Genomic DNA, 21,181 nt, shown 5'->3' with positions numbered 1-21,181 from the left:
TCTGCTCATGAATTCTTGGGTTATTTGGAATTTTTGTCCATCATGAATAAAGCTGCTCGAACACTCTTTTAACTGGCTGTTGGTGTTCATAGTCATCATTAATTCTAGAATTCTGGATCCAAACTAAATAGATCATAACAAGTGAATGACCCACGGCAAACTGACTATGACACTCAGTCGGCACTGGCGATTGGACATTCTCTGCAGAAAACAGACTTGGGCAGCATCTACCTTGCTGTTGGTAGACTTCAGCCTGAGAACCATCACTTCTTGTAGCACAAGCCATGAATTCAAGTGGGCATAAAACTGTCTTATACTTTCCTAAAACTACATATCTGTTGAGACACCATTTGACTTGGTAATAGTGTGTGCAGTCTTAGTCATTTCCAAGTGCACTCACCCAGTCAATAAAGATTTCACAGTCCTACCATCCCCTGTCCCCAGTTTCCCTTCCTGATTCGAAGCTCTGGGGTGTGTATCGTGCCACTACCTTGGTGAGGAGGTGACACCTTGTTCTCCCCAGAGCTGGCACTTGCTGAGACAGACAGTTTCCTGGAGATGCCTTTACGTTGGTGTGCTTTCCTTTTAGAAAACTTACACACCATTTTATTATACTTTGTCAACTGAAAATATTACCTCCATAAACCAGAACAGGTTATTATCAAATATCTGCAATTATTCTGCATTTGAAATTCAAATCACAGTACGCAGGCTGTGTGGAAAATCATATCCCTCCAAACCTCAGGTTATAGCAAATCGTCATGAATACCTGTAGCCGATTCAGTCTGGTAGTGCTACATGCCTAACAAAATATTGTGCAACCAATAAACTCATCTGCAATACATTATTTCAAGGTCACTATAGAATATGTTTTAATTCTTTCCTTTTTTAAATAGAGGTACTGGGGACTGACTAGAACCTCATGCATGCTAAGCACGTGCTTTACCACTGGGTATATATGCACCCCACTATGTTTTAATTCTTAATCTTAGAAATGTTAACTTGTAAGTGGCAGAGTTCATTTATTCTCAGTATAGAGAAAAATCTCATTCACTACCGTCCCCTATTAAGGGCTATACTCACTAAATATTAGTTGATTTGCTTCTTATAATCAGCCAATTGCTGCCTCCACACACCGCCCCACCTACATACATACTAATAAAGTTGGAGAAATTTTTAAATGCTACTTAAAGCGCAGCTTGTGAATTTTTATTAGACTTATCCTGAGATGAGCGAGGCATAAAGTGTGAGCACCCCTTCACTAGGACAGAAAAATCTTACATTCAATGAACAGTCAGTTCAGAACTTGTCATTAGCTGGTCCACAGAACATGCAGGAAATTGGGCTTCATTTGAACTTCCTTGAGACAGTTTATGATGGTCAAACTTAGTAGATTTTTGGTCTTTATGAAAATTTATTTATCAAAAACTTGGGCAACATGGTAAATATTAAATGAACCACATATGTTTTTAGATAACCAACTCATGCAATGGTTAGTATAGAGCTCATCAGATATTAGCAAGCATGAACCTGCATTTTTGTGGTCCTTAGTTTCTTAAAATAGTGGAAGAGGTGAGAGGTGGAACTCCATCAACTCTAATACTTCTTGCCAGTCCAAAATTCTGTAGTTTTCACTTCAATTTCTCTCCATGGGAACAGAAGGGAAGGGAATGCCTACCAGGCAAGGGAAATGGCAAAAGACTAATGGCTGGAAAGTATATGGCATTTTGGGGAGACAGAAAGTCAAGCAATTTGACTACAGTAGAGGGTTTACTTTGGGATTAGTATAAAGTAAATCATGAAAGGTAGATTGGAGCGCGGATTACAAAGAGCCTTGAATACTGGCCTAAAGAATTTGTATTTTATCCAACAGATAATGGAGAGCTATTGTAAGGATTCAGGCAAAGGTGAGCCTAATCATGGTTTTAAAAGGAATGATCTGGTGTTAACACTTAGGGATGGATTAACGGGGAGGGAGGCTAAAAGAAGAAAAATCAATAGAGGGGATGTTTTCTAAAATAGGTGTGAGCTAATGATGGCTTGAGAAGGGTGATGCCAGTAAGATTCGCTGAGTAACAGAAGCATTTGGAAAAAAGAATAGTGAAACTGGCTGACATGATATACAGAGTTAACGACAAGAAAGCGTCAAAGACAATTTCAATTTAATGTATGGAGAATTATATTTCCACTTAGTTCAACTCGGAAAGCATATAGAAAAAAGAGAAAATGTGAGTTCAGTTTAAAGACTTTTAACTTGAAGCATAAGAGGAAATGTGCTGTGTGCTGCGGAAACTGCAGGATGAGGTGAGAGGTCAGGGGTGCATCTATTTTAATTTTAAAACTTCACCGAAAATAATAAGCAGATAAAATATTAAAGTTTCAACTTGAACATCACATTTGGAAACTGAAGGGACCTGGCCATTCTTTTATTTATCATGTTTTAAAATTACATTCAAATAGATTGGTTAGATTCTGCATTTCATCACGTCTCTTTTATGTATGTGCTTTGCTAGAACATTATAAGCAATGTCTTCTGATTTGGCAGAGATTAGCTTAGTAAAATGAACGTTTACGATGAAAGGGAAATTTTTTTACCATTTAAGTGAATGCTCCCATTTAATATCTCCAATAAAATGTAAAGTGTCAGTTCTCCCGGCAAAAGAGGTCTCTGGGTATATACCATGTCTACATAATATCAAAATAATTCTATTTTACAAACTTACTGGTTAAATCACAATCAAAGACGTTATTTAATAATTTTTGTAGGTAAAACCACAATGTGATCTGCTTCCAAATCAGCATACGTTGATTTTTTTGGCATGTTAAAGAGACTCAAAACATGTAAGTAATTAATCTAGCTTCAGTCTCCTCATCTGTGAAATGAGAAATTGGAATGATAGCTAAGCTGTCTTTTAGTTAGTAACATTATATTGCATGCAAACACTAAATCTTGGGGAAACAAAAAGAGCTTATTATGGAAGTTGCCAGGTGTACTAAACTATGTGCCAGAAGGAACTCTAGCCAAGAAAATCTAAAATTGTGGGATGGTACGATTGATATTGTCCAGAATTTATTTTACACTAAGCTTTTTTTTTTTTAATCCAGGAAGCTTAAAGGGTTCTGATTGTAGTAATCACAGTCTTAAAAGGAAGGGAATAGGAGCAAATATTCTAAGCCCCATTTCGGTTGACACAGCAAGTCAACAGAATCTAGCAAAATGTCGTCCTCAGATCAGCAGCTTCAGCATTGCCAGAGATCTTGTTAGAAATGCAGCCTTTCAGACTCTACTCCAAACCGGCTGAATTAGAATCTTTATTTTAACAAGATACACACACAGGTGATTCCTACGCATATTAAAGTTTGAGAAGCACTGATACACAATCCTACTGGATCTACACCCAGTGAGAGAGGAAATTTGTATCAACCACCTACAGAGATCCCACATCCGTCTTGTCTTCAGCTAATCACGTTATATGATGTCATCTGCCCTAATGTCATATGCTTAGTGAAAGGAGATCTAGGACCCTGTAGCTTGAATTAGAGTTCTGTAAGTGTGGTTTAGCCCATTCATGGGACCTTCCTCCACTCACTCTAGCCAAGGAACGCCGGGAGAAATTTAGTTCAAAAATCTCAACCAAGTTTCTTCCTTATCTGCTGCTGCTTTCACCAGGGCACAAACAAAGTGCACTTAGAGAGCTATATGGAAGATACATATGTTTTTATGCATTTTACAACAAATGTTCCTTTCTTCTACAATTTTGCTGTAGAAATTGCTTTAAGTCATACACAAAGGACTATTTCTTGCCTAAGCTTCATTCACTAGGCTTTTTAAAAATACAGGGTTGCAATAATGCTTCGAAACAAGTAAACTGAACTCATTGAAAAGAGTACTTGTTTGATTTGGTAGGAAGAAGAGAAGAGGGAAGCAGAAAGAAATAAACGGTTTCTTGAGCATCTGCTCTGTGCTAAGTACCACGCTAGCTGTTTTATATACAGAACCAGGGTCTCTCAAATGCTGAGCTTGAGACCTGTTCTCTAACCACATAAATATGGTGTTATATGTATAAATACATAGCCTTTCAATCATTTAATAACTTGCAAAATTCTATGTGTTAAAAAAAAAGCTTTATTATAAACTATTGACACTTCCAGGCATTTCCCCAGTTAGACACTATTAAGGAACATCTTATAAATATCTTGTTATTACAATATCCAATACTGCCTACCTTAGATCTCAAACACACCTGGAGATCTTATCTGGGTTCCTCTGATGTTACTGTTTATCTGATTGTGGTCCTTAAAAGTATCTTGGGACTATAATTGAAACCATTTTGCAACCTGTGTTTTACCATTATGGAAGATGTCATTCCTTCATTCAATGCCTATCTCATGATGCTTCCTATTTGTCATACAACTCTAGCAGCACAGTGTGAAAATAAGTAAGTAAACAGACATACATTAAATAATTATAAATCATGAAAAGTGCCCCGAAGGAGAAAAACATGAGACCACGATTAAAAAAACTCTCAGGAGATAGGTTTCTCTTCTGGTGTGGACAACAAAGATCCAGTCAGAAGAACCAGCCTCCAGATAACAATGATACAGACTCTGAGCAGAATACAGGCAGTCCTCATAGAGCGCAATGCCTGTTAACTGAAACTCGTGCGTATCGGGACCTGGTCCCTGCTTTACACGGTTCTATAGCAGAGGTCCCTAGGCAAAGTCAGAGTGTGGTTACAGACTTCACAGGTTTCAGTTAACACGTACTGTGCCTGCAAGGGTTGCCTGCTTAACAGAACAGCCATCTGACGGCACTGTAGGGTGGGAAAGAGCAGGTGGATACTGGAGGAGGTCAGTACTTGTGGAACGGAATCACGCAGACGCTCTTACCTCTTCTATAGTTCTTTGCCTAAAAGAATGCTTCCGGATAAAATTCCTACAGAACATCTGCAGCCTTTCTGACCCAAAGAAACAAGGGACAGATCTGAAGCCTTCTGATCACAAAACAGAAATGATAATTTTATGACATGAGGGAGGGGTTAGCTAATGCTATGGTGGTGTTAATTGTTTTGCAGTATGTAAGTGTATCAGAGCATCATGGGTACACCTTAAACTTACACAGTGTTACATGTCAATGCTATCGCAATAAAGCTGGGGGTAAAAAAGGAACAAAGGACAGACTTCAGGGAAACTACAACTTTTGGAAAGTGAGGGAATAACCTCCACAAAGAAGAGAGCTCTGTTGGACAGCAAGGTTTAATATGCACGTAGTTAAATAAGTCAAGGAGCACGAGAATGGGGCAAAAATAATAGTTGACATAATGGTTTACTAGTTCTAAAATTTGGTAAGATATATATTTAGATATATTTATAGTTTCCAGATTCTCAGAAAACCAAAAATGGGAAATATATGAAGAAAAACACTCATCAGTACATCACAGTCAAAATGATGAAAATTAAAGATTCAGAGAAAATCTAAAGACAGGCAACAGAAAACTCTGAGATAATAGGTATGTGTGGTTGTTTTAAGCCACTAAATTTAGGGGTAATTTGCTATGCAGCAATAGATAACTTGCACAACTATTATAATTGGCCTCTGAATAATTGATAGAACAAATAGAAAAATCAGGATATAGAAGATTCTAAAAATATTCTCAAGCAATTTGCCCTAAATGTAGTTTACAAAATACTTCTGTCAATAACAGAAGAAAATAAATCTCAATACATTTAACAAGATTGAAATCATTCAAAGTATGTTTTCTGTCCACAGTGGAATTAAGGAATCAACAACAGAATAATGTCTGGAAACATCCCTCAAAATAGGGACATTAAAATCCACTTCTAAATAAAAAGATATCACTGGGAAAATTAGAAAAAAAATTTAACTGAATGTAAATGAAAAGCAGTATATAACAGTGAAATTCTGGCAAAGCAGTGCTTAGAGAAAAAATTATCACATTAAACTCTAACATGAGGGAAGGAAAAAGGTCTCAAGTTAATAATCTAAGTTTCCACCATAAGAAACTAGAAAAAAATAGTAAATTAAACTCAAATAAACAAAAAGAAGAAATAAAGAGGGAACTCAATAAATAGGAAAACATGATCCCAAAAGAAACAATCAATACAATTAAAAGCTGATTTTTTGAATGGATAAATAAAATCGATAGCCCTTTTAAGACTTACCAAGAATTTACCAAAGAGAAGTGAAAATATAGATCGAAAAAAAAAACCAACTACGATCAGGCATATTTATTCAAGAGATGAAAATATAGATGCTTGTACAAAAATATTCATAACAGCTTCATTCCTAAATGTTAAATACTGAAAAAAAAACCCCAAATGTCTATCCATAGGGTGTGAATACCCAAATTGTGATATATTTATGCAATGGACTAAACTCAGCAATAAAAAGGAACCAACTCCAGATACATACAATGACACTGGCTGTGGTAAATCTCACACACATAATGCTGGGCAAAAAAAGAGACACAAATATATGTATGTACTATGTAATGCCATTTATAGAAATTTCTAAAAGAGACCAATCTAATCTGTTGGCATAGGTACTGAAACAGTGATTATCTCCAGGTGGAGGAGGTGGGCAAGGATTTACTGGAAAGGGACACAGGGGAGTTTTCTTGGTGCCCCGTATCTTGATGGGTGTGGGTGGGTTACATGGGTGTATACATTTATCTAAATCATCAGCCTGTTCACTTATGATCAGAGAGACAGAAAGGGAGAGGAGGCAGGACAGAGAGAGAGAGAGAGAATATGAAGGGACAAAGCCAAGAAAAGAAAAAGTGCTGGTCAGCATCTTGGGGGAAAAAATTATAATCTAGACCAGGTCAAAAGCAGAGAGGCGTTACAAAACAAGACCAGCCTGGAAAACGCTAAGGTAAGAAGGTGCAGCCTCTAGAGAATGGACAAGTGCCCCCAGGGATGAACAGCCTTTACTTGCTCTGCATCTAAACACTTGCACTTGTGTGTGTAACATCTATGTTATACATAACCACACTGGCTTTAAGGATGTATGTGTGAGAACCAAATTAAGACCTGTAAAGCACCCTAAACACAGACAAGACTACGGTATTCTGTTTTACCTGCCCCCATTGTGTAATTCCCAAACTAAAACTGTATTAACCATAGATTGAAATATTTGTGGATGAATATAGATGATATCTAGGATGTGCTTCAGAATAACATTGGTGGAGGGACGAATGGGTGCGTGGAAGAGTCTGGCCACGGGTAATAACCGCCACAGCTGGATGCAGGGCATCATTATACACGTTCGAAAGAAAGTTAAAAAAAAACCTTAGTAACCATAAAATAAGTGTGCTAAGGCCAGTGAAGTTTTTATTTACTCTTCATGAATAACTACTTTAAAGCTTTAAAAAAAATCTTCTAACTGTTCTAATGCCCCATTGTTAATGTTAAAAGCCCACAGACAGGGTACCTACTGGGTGAGCCTGTGCAGGCCGGAGGATTGTTGCCAGCCATTGTCTTATCTCAGGGAGGTTTGACGGGTTAAAGATGCCCCAAGGGCACTGCAAATAAAAGCTCAGAGAGGGGGCCAAATCCTTGGTCACTGCCTAGGAAGCAGCGTTCCAGCTAACAGAAGAGGGGACCAGAAACTTTTCACATCAGATGAGGCAGAGGTAGCATTGGAACAGGTCTTAGTATACTTAGTTCTTTTTTCATTCAGGACATGAAGAAAATTATCATTGAGAAACAGAAGATAATTTTAGAAAATAAAAACTAAGGCAGCAAATGTGAGTTTCCTACACACTACTGACTACAGACTGCAGAGCTTTGATAGTATCTATTGTTAAATGAATGTGTTTAGTATACATTAGGCAATTTAAAAATATTTTCAGTTGTTGAAATAATTTGTTCATTTTCTCTGAGCAAATATAAGCCTTCTATAGTCGTGATGAGCATATAATTTGAAAAATAAATCAGCTGAAATTTTTAGATTATCAAAAATTTACAAGTGAGAAAAATACCAATGAAAGAAAATCTTTTTTACTTAAATACCTACACATTTGGTTTTTTTTAAAGTGTCTTAAAGTAAGAAAGAAAATCAAATTTCCCCCAAATGAATGATACTCCAGTAATCGTTTTCGGTTAAGATAGAAATTTATGAGATCAAAGGTAGAGTAAAATTACTCCTTGCAACTAAACAACAAGCCAATTTTTAAATTCTTATTCGTTTATAGATATACAGGAAAGATTTCTGTTATCAAAGTTTACATCACTATTATAAAAAATGTAAAGCTGTACTAGGAATATATATCTAAAGACTTGGAAATGCATGCAGATTTATCATAAACAGAAAGCGAAGACGTTACTCTTACAGTTGCGGGAACATCACGTCAAAATAGTAACCTATTTTCAGTTAATCAACAAAGCAATCCAGTATTTACGGAATAACGACAAGATGCTACGAAATGTTCAAGAGATGTACAGGATAAGGAGTTCACAACTCTGATGACGGAGACAGTCTAGACCTCTAATACACATGAAATGATTAGGCAACAACACACTATGTGAATAGGTGTCAAGACAGGCTTTCCACAAGTTAAGTCTCTCCTATGAGTTCAAAGAGGATGGAAAACACCAGCTGGAGAATGAACTTTTGATGATGGTAACAACAGGACAGAAAGAATCTGGAATAGAATACTTGATTTAGGCACTGCATGCAACCCTTAAAGTATTCACTCTACTTCTACTATAATATAAGTAAATTGTTTCTATTGTCTTTGAAATAATAAACAGAAGGCCTTAAAATATCCACTGTTTCCTTTAACATAAACTGTGAAATATTTTTGAAATGCTAAGAGTCTCTTCCTCTAAGCATTTAAGACACAGATAGAGACCAGTGGGATTACAATCATTTTTCTTTGTTAAACTGAAGAGATATCATTACAAAGGGAAGTACACTGCCCTGATATTGACTGCAAGATGTAAATGAGTATCTTTACGTGTGCGTAGTTCCATCACCCCAAAATTTAGGGAGTTTTTTTTAAGTATACAAAGAGAAAGGTTTCTGTACCCCAATAGCACACGAGTCACACAGGGTATCCAGTTCAGCTTGCTTATATAAAATACACCAAAACGTGTTCTGCCAAAGGTACTTACAACCTTAAAAGAATTATTTCCATGCGCGGCATCGTGCCAGAGGTAGAAGTTTTTAATTTTCCTCACCAACATCCTCGTCTTACACCTACAACTATTCTCCAAGCTCCTCTTATACGAAACAAACATGCTTGATTCTCCAGCGAGGAAAAAAAAATAGGAATGTTTTCATCATGACGTCTGTCCTTGAGAATCTTAAAATGCTTTTGAGTTCTGTGCAATCAATAACAACTTCAAAATCGGGGAACTTTCATGTGTGTCCAGTGAGCGGCACAAACAATGCTGACCCTAGGTTAGGAATTGGCTATACAATATAAGGCATCTGGTTTTGATAAAATATTGTAAAATCTGTGCTATTCCTGTTCCTTTCTGACAGCCTGATTGACATAAAAAAGGAAAGAGGAAAAGTAATATGTAAACGAAATAGCATTGAAATCACGTAGAAAGTTCAAGCTGATCTGGTGATGCAGGTCACTGACCAAAAGGAGGAAAGGACAGAAGAATCATTCATGATATTTGCAGACTGAAGAAAATATATGCATCTTAATTAACAAAGCAAAGTTTCATATTATCACCTCATGGGAATACTCTTTGAACTATCTCAAAATGTATCTTCTAAAACGTAAAACACCAGTATTTTCAATAATAAATTTTAATTCTGGATCTACCTGTGATCTACTTTTGATTTGCTATACATTTTAAAGATTACAATTTGATGTATTTAGTCTCATCTCTACCCCCACCTTTTTTTTTCATTTAGTTTTCCATCATAAAATACAAAACTTCACAGCATCAAATAAATTATATGGTATTTACTATACGGATTAAGTTTTAAATTAAAACGTGTGCTTGTTAACAGAGTTCCCAACCGTCTATAGGAGATTCCGGCTGTGTCTATATGATATGTAAAGAATCATTTCAGTGGGAAATAATTAAATTAGACAAATGATTTCACATACATAAAAGTGTTTTGACTAAGCTTTCCACTTTGTAACGGGTTTCTTTGGTGTCATTAAAAAACCATTAGGTTTTATTTAGAAATCATCAAGGGAAAATTTGACATTTCCCTGAGATAATGTGGATAGCTATTCAGATAACTCATTTTCAATAAATAGCACTTTTTTTGTCCTTAGTTATTTGGATTGGTCATCTGCATCGATCAGATTTATTTTTACTGATGTTTCTGACTTATTCAATATTATTCTGGGTTACACGTATCAAGGTATTTTGTTATTCTTGGGCAAAACAAAAACATTCAGCCTCCAAGCAATTAAAAATAGAGTCAGAACAGTTTTAGCAGCAGAGTAGACTGTAAGCACCTTCTGAAAAGCTGTACTCTCAGCTGGCTTTTTTGCACTGTCTCCAGTGACCGTACACTTTGGATCTATCTAAAACATCTGTGTTCTGTTTATGGTCCACTGAGAAAATAAATTCCCCCAGGAGTAAAGGGCACACTGGTGTGATGCCTTTGAGAGGTGCAAACCACCATAATATGTATTTAATGAATTGCCATGATGAGGTGGAATCATAGCAATTTAAAATGGCTGCAGATTTGTTTGTTCTAACCCTAGGAAACAAAGTCGACTTCACCGCTTAAACTTGTTCTTAGGCTCTGTTCTCCCCTTTGGTCCATCCGGGGAGAATGCAAACAACATTTCTCCCAAGGGTGTTAGTCAGACAGAAAGATCAGCCAAGGAGACGCTGAGTTACGAGGAGCAGCTGAGGTACTGGGCACTCGGTCCAGGTGAGGGGGCAGGGGACACGGGCGGATGAAAGGAAGAATACCTTTGCTCTCCTGGACTTGCAATTACCCCCTAACAGGTGACAGGAGTGTGCCTCAATGCAGAACCTCTCAAGCAAGCAGATACTGACTTTAACATTATAAACGTCATCTTGAAGTGAGATGCGGAGAGTAAATGAACACCGAGCTTACATCCCTTCAATTTTCAGGATTGCTTGTAATAGAAAAGAACAAACCTAACTCCATATTAGATCCGTTCCTTTGGCTTTAACCCTGTGCCCTGTTTTCTAGACTTAGTCCTGCTAGCTCTGCACCTTTTAGAAAAGAATGTTGTCGTTAGCCTGAAATATGTGGAAAGCTCATTCTTAGGGCTCTGAGCTTTAAGGATATTAACACTTTTGCATTTATATAAAGATAACAAGTTGTAGAATAGAAAATTCATTGGCCTGTCATGCAGTGAGCATAAGGAGTTTGGACTCGGTAACAGGCTGAGGTCACAATTTACACATTTCAGAGGAGGTCAGAAGGCCATGTTCTACCTGAGGCTGATGAGTTCCAAAGTAGTGGTATCTTGAAATACCAGAGAACAGCAAAGTCGGGGTCTGACTGTCCTTGGGAGCCAGATAGAGGGTGGGACTTTCACAGGAAGAGCGAACATTGGGGGGAGAAAAGGACAGGAATAAAATTTGCCCACTTCATAATTCTGCCCAAGGCCCACTACAATACAGTGACCATTGTGATTTGACCTGTGGCCATTCTCATTTTAACTGTAAACTATTTTCAAACTCAAGAAATTATAAGAGCAGAATAGCAAATATCAGTAAATTATTTTCCTTGGTGAGGAGAGCCTTAAATAGTATGAACTATAAGTATGTGTGCATAGCCCTAGTGTAAAATATTTTTTCCTAGATGAAAGTATTCTGCTACAAATGGCTAGTGATGGTTGAGCCACTGGAGTTGTAATGCATTCATGAAACACATGTTATACTCATCAAACCTAAATATATCTCTGATTAAAACAAATCCTGCCAAGGGTAGGCAGATCAAAAGGAAAATGCTCTTGATTTAGTGTTGTTCAATTTAGGCCTCCACTCCTCGTGTAGAAATCTCCCAGAGATCCAGCAAAGCCATTAGAGTCGGCTACTTGCTAACCCTTCTAGTTGAACGCCAACAGTCGGTGTAAAATCCTGGATTATAAATCACTGTTGCGATCTATGCCCAGGAATCCGTCTAGGTGAACTGTTTATGAGGATTGGAGGAAGGTGCACTGAGCAACATCACTGGGGCTGACTGATCACAAAAGATAAACGATATTTCCAAAACAAAGGGTGAGAATGTTCAGCACTTCTCCATTCAGTGTATAAAAAACTAAGGAGGATGATTATGTCCTTTTGAAATGAAAACCAACAAGGTGCCTGCCTCTGAATATTATCAGGCTTAATGGAGATTGTGAGAAAAGCACTTCGAAAAATCTGAAGTGCTTTAAAAGATACTATTATTACTATTATTTTCCTTTAAATATTGCAAGCTCAACTCTCTAATGCCCACTTTAACATAGGTTTGCCTTTGGTTTCCCATGTACCTTCCTGAATGTCAGTGTTAATTTCTGCTTAAAAATGTTAAATACATCTTGGCTATTTGACCCCACTGTTATTTTCATTATTACATCATATTGATAGATCAGTCTATTTTTTTCTTCTAGTAGGTCCTGTCCAGAATTATTAAAATTGAGATCATTCAGGGTAGCCCCTGCAGGACTAACACCTGGATTCTTTACCATTAAATTCCAGTAAGCTTATCAAAAAGTAACATTTGATAACAAGAAAGTTTATGATTTCTTACATCTGTTTTCCATGTAGTAAAATTTGGAAAACTTTTGCTTTCACTTGAAAGTTGATCCTCTTTTCCTTCTCTTATTTTTTTTCTCTCCTTCTCTCCCTCTTGTAATTTCTTAATTCCCATTTTTTTCTTCCCCTTCCCCCACCTCTTTTCTCTGCTCTCTTTTCTGCCTTCTCTTTGATTTACCTCACGACATTTCTCCTCTTTGGATTAGTAGAAGTCTAGTTAGTGGCTGAATTTTCCTATATACACTTGCACAAAGGCTACCCACCAAGCGCTCTTTGTGAGAACCTCTGCAATATTAAAAAAAAAAAAATCCCCATTTAGCATTTATGTGAGTATGGTGCATGTAAGTCAAGGGCAAAATGATGCATTACCTTGAACACTGAGATCCTCTGAGGGTCAAAGACAGATTAAAATATGGAACACAAAGACAGATGAAATAATTTTGACATGGAACAGAAATTTAGTAGGTGAAAAGAAGTGTGATAATTTACAACAGCAAAAATAATAAAGTGTTTCACCTGCAGACCATTCACCATACCTATTTCTTTCTCCCTATCTATCTATCTATCTAGTCCCAGCAACTAGATGTAAACTGATGGAGGACAAGCTCTTTGTGTTAAACTCCTTTATATCCTTCAAAACATAGCACAGCTCTTCACATATACCAGGCACTTAAAAGGTGTTTGAGTGAAATATAGAAATCATTATGAAATTGGTGGCTACACCCAAAACATTGAAAACACTGCTATTGAAGTTTAAACAATTCAAATGAACATGAATACACACACACACACACACACAACGCCCCCCAAAAAAGGAAAGAAAGAAAATAAATGAGATTAGAGCTACAGACAAATACACAAGAGCAAGTATATGAAAATCCACACATAGAGAAAAAGTAATTAATTAATTTTCAATCACAGGTCACTTAAAAATAATCAAAACATCTTCGTTATTATCAGTACCTTAAGTTTCCAGGCATTGATTGTAGTGCATTAGTAACCCGGGAGTAGCTGTTCAATTAATATTTATAGTGACATACTGACTCACGTGAACTTGGAGAAGGCATGTTATCTTACCTATGCCTGTGTGTCTCTGAAGTGACAGCGCTAGTTGCCTTCTCAGCCACCTCCTCTGCAAAGACGTTCTGCAAATAAATGAGGTAATGTTTGGGAAATGTTTGCAGCTTGGGAAAGAAACCCACTGCACACCATCTCAGATATTGTGACTATTCCATACTCAAGCCTGGTCTATTATTGCCTGTTTTAAATTGAAATTGTACTGTTTGAGTCCTTGGGTTCTGACCAAAATCTGGGTCAACATAAGAAGATGGTAATTTTAAATTTCAATTCTGAGGCTCTGTTCACATCCCTTGCACGTGTGAGGGCCAACTGTAAAAATAAACAAAGCACATAAATCAAGCTTGGGAAGAGAAAAATCTTTATCCGGAAGGGTTTTGTGGGTTTTTTTTCCCTCTTTCCCAATGAAGAGCGTGAACACTGGATTTCCCTGGAAGAACATTTCGGCCCAGGAAGGAGGATAGTGCAGACAGTGTGAGAGCGTGTGTGCGTGTGTGTGCATGCGTGTGTATGTGTGTGTGTGCTGTGCGTGCGCGCCCGCGGAGAGAGGGGCGGGGGAGGCGGATGAGGAGGATGAGATCATAGTTTCAGGATCCTCAGGAAACCCTGGTACTGGCAGCAGCCAGCCTCTGCTGTGCCCACATGACCCACAACTCTGGCAGCGGACCGGCACTTCCAACATTATTAAATAATAAGAAAGCGGCTCCTACTCCGTGCCCAAACCTCCCTGCAGACCGGCGGACACCTTCTAAGAGTTTGGCGAGTCGGTGACTGAGGCGCCCGTCCATTCCAAGGTGTGTGCAAGGCGTTTTCTTCCCTGACAGCGCCGGAGTGGGGGAGGGCGCGGGGCTGGAGGGGGTCCGCGGGGCGGGCGAGGAGGGGGCGCGGGGCCGGGCTGCCCCGCGTTGCCCCCCGGCCGCCCGCTGCCGCGGAGCCAGCCGCCAGGCGGGAGATGCCCGTGGCGCGCCGCCCCAGCTGCGCAGGGACCGCAGCGCCCACGGCGCCGGGGCGCGGGCACGGGAGTCTCGGCCGCCCGAGCAAGGGCAGGCGCCGCGCACCGGCAAAGTCGAGAGTGGAAGCGGGCGGCGGGCGGCGGGCGCCGGCGGGAGGGGGCCTCGCCCCCACGCCCACTCGCGGGGCTCCCACCTGTGCGCGGGCGCCGGCCGCCGCGCGCGCCAAGCATGTGCGGGGCGCCGCGGCCGGGACTGCGGCGCGGCGCCTCCCCGGGCGGCGGGCGGCGCCTCGGGCCCGCGGGGCGGCGGGAGCGGCTGCGGCAGGACGGCCGGCCCGGGTCGGGCCGCGGGGCCGCGGGGCCGCGCAGGTAAACTCGGCCACCCGCCCAGGCCCGGCCGCGCCGCCGCCGCCGCCGCGCCGCTCCCGGGCCGGCGATGGCAGCCGGCTCCCTCAGGCCACGGGTTGAGTTGCTTCTGTTGTCACTGCTGCCCTCTCGGTGGGCCCCGCGGGCCGAGCTGCTGGGAGGTGGCGTGGCCACCTGCCTCAGGGATGACACTCACGGGGGAGCCGCGGGGGGGGCGGCTGCCGGTGACCGGGGAATCCGCGGCGGGGTGCTCTCCGGCCGGCGGCGGCTGCGCGTGCTGCACAGCACTGCGGCGCCCGGGCGGCTCGGGCCGGGCGGGAGCGGGCGCGGGGCTCCGGGGCGCACGGGGCCGGGGGGAGGGGGGAGCGTCTTCGGCTTCTGGAGCCTGTTGCCCGCTTCGGAGTTTTCCGCTGGACGTTGGGCGCACGGGAGGTTGGTTCTGGTACCCGAGTGGGCCGTGGCGAGGTGTCTGTCAAAAGACCAAAGCCAAGGAGACAAGAGGGGTGGCGGTGCTGGGCTCAGTGGTACCGTGCCCGGGGCTGGGGAGTAAAACTTTCCTCTTCGGCAGGCTTGGTCCATGGCTTATGAGAAAGTAGCTGTAAAACTGGGTGGGCGTGGGGGTAGTGGATGTACTCTGGCCGTGAAGTTCACCACCGTTCACTTGGTTCTTCGTTGCTCTAAAAATTGATCTTTTGAGTTGATGTTTCTGCTCAAGTTTCCTGTTATCGGTTGTGATCACTGCGTATTTAATGCATGTTGTTTCCTTTTGATCATAGCAGTAGCCTCTATTGTTGAGGTATACATCATTTCTTTTACAAAAAAGACTTATTTTGCCTATTCCAAATGTAGAAACTTTAGAGAGAAAACACAAACCAACCAGTTTTCCACACATTCCAGAGACAGTTCTATAAACTTCAGCTTTATTCACTCACTTAATTCTTACACCGTAAGATGTAGATAATAATACTGTCCACCTTTTAGAGATGAGGAAATCCAGACACAGAGAGGTGAAATAATTTACTCAAGGTCATAGTTATTAAATGTTAGAGCCCAGCTGAATTTTTGATATACTTTAAACCAACTTATATTTTTTTTCATAAAATAAGGACCCCATTGTACCTCAGGTTTTCTGCATTTAATATGTTGACCACATCTCTTTACCAAGATGAACCTCTTAACTATGTGCTACACTTTAGGGACAATTAACTCTTTCTCTAATTTTTAGTACTATAATTATGGCAAGTATCCTTTGAGTCATTTCCTTTTGCCACAATTCACCGACTTTCCTCCAACAGTTGTAGATAAAAGTAATGTAGATAAAGTAATTTATCAGCGATAAGATTTTCAGCAGTTAAGATTTATCCGCAAAGTGAATTATTAGAAAGCAGGCAGCTGAATCTCTGTATTTGCACTTAATTTTAAACTTCCCGAGGTATTAGTCTGTTCTTTGCTCCAAGCAGGGCCATCATTTTCTTCAGAACACCATCTTGCAGAATTTTTGAGCAAGTTTAATCATCTTTAATTCAATCACTCTGACAAGAGGTTAGGCAGTTTGAAAAGAATTATGCAATTCTCTTTCAACTCTCAGTGATTAAAAGCAGGCTGTATTGTGAGGATGTTCATGTATTTGATGCCATTTCACCAATTGTATGCACTTTATACAAAGTTGTATAGCAATGAAGATTGAAATAAAATTTTCTCATTAGTTCTAAGTTGAAATATGGTAAAAAAAAAAAAAAAAACTCCACTTGTTTTAAATGAACCATGATGTGAAGAAAGGTCTCGGTAGGGTGAAGTCCAGCTGCACATATTTAGAGAATCACTTTTCATTTGAGCTCACCATGGACCTCTCATAATATTCATTGGACAGACGTCTCTCTTAAGTCTTCAACTGTTATTTTTTTCAAGGAAATTTAATTGCTTCTTCCCATAACAAGTTTCAAAATTATTTTGACATTCATAGATTTCCTTAATTCTTGTCTTTCAGTTTAATTAAATTCAGTATATGTATTTCAAATCCACCCTTATTCAACATTACAAGTGAAGAGACTAGAATCCAACTGAACTATATGGAGACCTGATCGTTGAATGTGAACAAAAAATGAATCCCACTCTTCAGTGGTTAAACTCTCCCACACCTCAAATCATGGCTCCATCTCTATTTAGGGGTGCTGGGGTGCAGTGCTATGGTCAGGGAAGTCACATACAATCAAGCACAATTTTTCGATATTGACATTGAACTTGAATTCTCCAAGTCTATATAAAATGTTGATGGCTATTAAGGCATAAATCTTATGGTACATACTCATGTCCTTTCTTAACTGACTCAACTGTTCCAGTTTTCTAGTTTCTGTTACTTATTTTAGAAAAAGCATTCCCTTGCTACTTTTATCTCACCTGGGGGATTTGACACGATTTTTTCCTTTCAAGTCCCCTATGTCTAGTTTTTGGGAGAATTGTACTGTCTTTGCTTCCTGAGAGGCCCTGCGCTCCGGGTGCTGGGTGGGGGACTGGGGAGGAGCTGTGAGCAGAAAGGGGAGCGAGCCCTCCCAGCTCAGGGGTCAGATTTTAATAAAATAATTCATACAAATAAATGTTTGTATATAAATTGAGTACATTCTGAAAGAAAGAATTCTGTAAGAATGTGGAATAAAGGATTCTGGACCAGACACAGAGGTTGGAACAGGATGCCCCAGAACTCGCCTGTTTACAGAGGCATGACGTGTGAGGAGGTGTTTACTGCATCAGGGGTCTTCAGTGCTTCCATCAATGTTTCAGAATCAGAGACTTAGGTCTTACTCTGGTTATCCCTGCAATTCTGTACTCACCAGCAGATACATTATCTCCCCCCATTATCCACCTATGGACGTGGGGAGGCTTACACAACGCCTGTCAATATTCTTATAGTATGTCGATCATGTGCAACTCTTCTCTGGTTATCATCCTGTTTTTGAAGAGTTATTTAAATTTAATGAAATGTAGTCATTTCTTTTCTTTGCCTTAGCAACTACTTTCAAATTCTAATTAGTGGTGTGTGTATGTGTGTATGTTTGTGTGTTGGGTTGTTAAAGTGGCAGAATGTCTCAAAATAAAAACGTAATTGATTCATCACACATCCCTAAAATTCCCTGAAGTGTCTGTAGGAAGAGAAAAGGCACCAGAATCAGGGAGGTGATATTAAGTGTTGCGTATACTAGGGAAATGTGTATTAACAGTTTAAAGCAAACATCATAATAACTACATTAATTGACAACTTACCATGTGCTGGGCATCATTCTATGGCTCTATGTAAATTAACTTACATATTCTCAATACATATGATGTCTACGTGTATCACCATTATTCTCATTTTATAGAGGGGAAACCAAAGCAGTAGGACCGTAGTCATGACCGCGGGTAGGTAGATATTCTGACTCAAGTATTGATTCCATAGTCCATACTGTTAACTACTGATAATGTAATATCTGGTTCATAATTTTACTGATTTGTTAAATTCCCATCATTGTTAAAAATCATAACAGCTCCTAATTTGTTGGTTACTTTTCTTTCCCTCAAGAGAAACTCATGGAAAAACTTGTAACTTCCTTACTATCAATGCTTTTGCCCCATATTTTACATACAAAATACATAAAGCAAGGACAAATATATAAATGCTTAGACACAGCCTGGTGACTGCTGGATTGTGGGGAATTTCTCACAATATATTATATATTTTTTGAATTCAAAAAATATTAACTTGCACACCCTTTGAAACTATAGACATTTTTCACATCAAGAATATATACTTTAGCTAATTTCAATAATTGGGGAAATATCTTTAACAGCTGGAAGTTCTATGACCATTAATAAACTTAAGAATTTAAGTCACCTGTTTGATCTACCCGCAACGTCTTTGTCCAGAGTACTGTATCTTGCAAAGAGGATATGAAATATAATATAAAAACACTCATTGAATTATCTTGGTAAAATTAAAATGTCCCTGTGAATCTTTACACTGGGAACTTTTGACATGACTCATAGTAATTGTTACAATACAAAAAAGCTTAGAAGGTTTAAATATTATCTAAATAACGTTATCCTAAAACACCTGACACATGTTCTTAGCAAAGTGAAGGACTAATTGGTTAGGTGTGCTGATGCATACTGTCTGGAAATGTTACTCAGGTTATTTCTCCCTGCAAATGATGGGTACAATGCAGTTTATATTAATGTTACTACTTACCGTGTTATAAGGTTACTGTTAACCATGAATCACAATTCACACACAGTGCACATATATAAGTATCTGAGTCTCTTCTTTAAGCTGCCGGAAATGTTCTAGGCAGTGCCTACATTTTCTGTGATGCATCTATCCCTGTCGAGAATATGATACATTATTTCTCTGTGTGCTCCACATCATACAAAGCTCAATATCATGGAGTAACTAGTAAACTATTGCTCTAATTTATACCATAAGTAAAGAGATGCAAGACTTGATTTGACTTTGTGTGTGTGTGTGTGGATTATCAGAGTGGAAGATTCCATCAAGTACATCAATGAATAATTCATTAACTGTAGCTTACAATTTGATGCCATAGTACAGGATCCTATTGCAAAGGGTTTCATGAGTTTCATTTAAACATAAAATATATCAATCAGTTATTATAGTTTAGGTTATGCAGTCCTAGCAAACAGCTCTAAAATCAAGGTTACAGAAAGAACACAGGTTTATTTCTTGCTAAGGCTATATGTCTGTGTTGGTCAATAAAAGAATCTGTTTATATCTTCCACACATAGGGACCCAGGCTCACAGAGCCATGTCACCTACAGCACCCCCATCATTCATTCATCAAGCACGTGGGAGCATGGTGAATCACCCACAGTTTCTTCAAAGGCTTCTGTCAAAAGTAGCACATGGCATTTTTATTCACGTTTTACTGGCCAAAGCGAGTCACATGTCCGTTCCTAATCTGAAGATGAAAGAGAAGTGCAGATCACTCGCGTGCCCAGATGGAAGAAACTGCAATATTAGTGAACAGACCTAATGATTGCCACGTGAAATTAGCCAGTTCCCTTCGGTAGTTTTATCACGTCAAAATGACTTATGACTTAATGTAATAACTGTGTTTTCAAACTTCAGCCTAGGAAGAGAATTCCTGCATAAAACCACCAGCAAAGAAAGTAGAAGCTAAACTTGTAAAATTGATGGTATTTGCCTTTTTCAATAGGAGTTGTATTTACTCAAAGAATGGTGATAAACTCTGGGTTATCTTGAGTAAACGCAGGCGATAGCCTTTTTGACAGCAAGCACAAGGGAAGAGCAGTGCCAAGACCTGCAATACAGCTGTGCTTTCTGATAATATCAACGGGGTACAGAAAACTGAACAGCATTGTGTGTGTCTTTTTTATCACCTGCACCAACATGGACAGAAGTATCATATGTGCTATCACATATTATTGTAAAAAAGTAACACAGATAAACATACGAATCATACTGTATGATGGTTTTACACTGGCAAACATAATCTGAGAAGTTAGAATAGATCCAGTCCATGTTTTTAATGCTGTAAATTTCCCTGAAGCACTGCAGTAGCTCTGTCCCATACATTTTAATGTGTTGTGTTTTCAATTTAATTCAGTTCAAGTACTATTTTTAAAAATTTCTCTTGAGACTTCCCCTTTGACCCATGGGTTATTTAGAAGTGTGGTGTTTAGCTTCCAAATGTTTGGAGATTTTTCTGTTATCTTCCTCTGTGTGGGGTCAGAGAACCTTATTTCCTGTGTTATCTTGCTCCATTTTGGTCAGAGAACACACCTTGTATAATTTCAGGGGTTTTTTTTTAATTTGTTGATGTTTATGTTATGGCCCAAAATGTTGTCCATCTTGGTATATGTTCTGTGGGCACTGGAAAAGATTGGATATTGAGCTGTTTGGGGGTACAGTGTTCAAAAGAGTGTTAAATGAGCATTAAAAGATGCTCATTGGATGCTGTTGGTTAATGGCACTGATGAATCCTTGTATGTCTGTGCTAATTTTCTGTCTAGTTGTCTTATTGATTGTTGAAATAGTGTGTAAAGTCTCCA

General features: G+C 39.4%; 1 long non-coding RNA gene across 1 annotated transcript; it reads left to right on the top strand.

Moving 5' to 3' along the window:
• The first annotated feature begins 15,488 nt into the window (after window positions 1–15,488).
• Window positions 15,489–20,482, top strand: LOC140688929 (uncharacterized). Its single transcript, XR_012063752.1, has 2 exons — window positions 15,489–15,550; window positions 19,895–20,482. It is a non-coding gene; the product is annotated as an uncharacterized lncRNA (long non-coding RNA).
• The last annotated feature ends 699 nt before the right edge of the window (window positions 20,483–21,181 follow it).

The sequence above is a fragment of the Vicugna pacos genome, chromosome 24 (assembly GCF_048564905.1).
Source record: "Vicugna pacos chromosome 24, VicPac4, whole genome shotgun sequence".
Taxonomy (NCBI): Eukaryota; Metazoa; Chordata; class Mammalia; order Artiodactyla; family Camelidae; genus Vicugna; species Vicugna pacos.
Note: the sequence above shows the minus strand (reverse complement) of the source record. Positions and strands in the feature narration are given on the sequence as shown.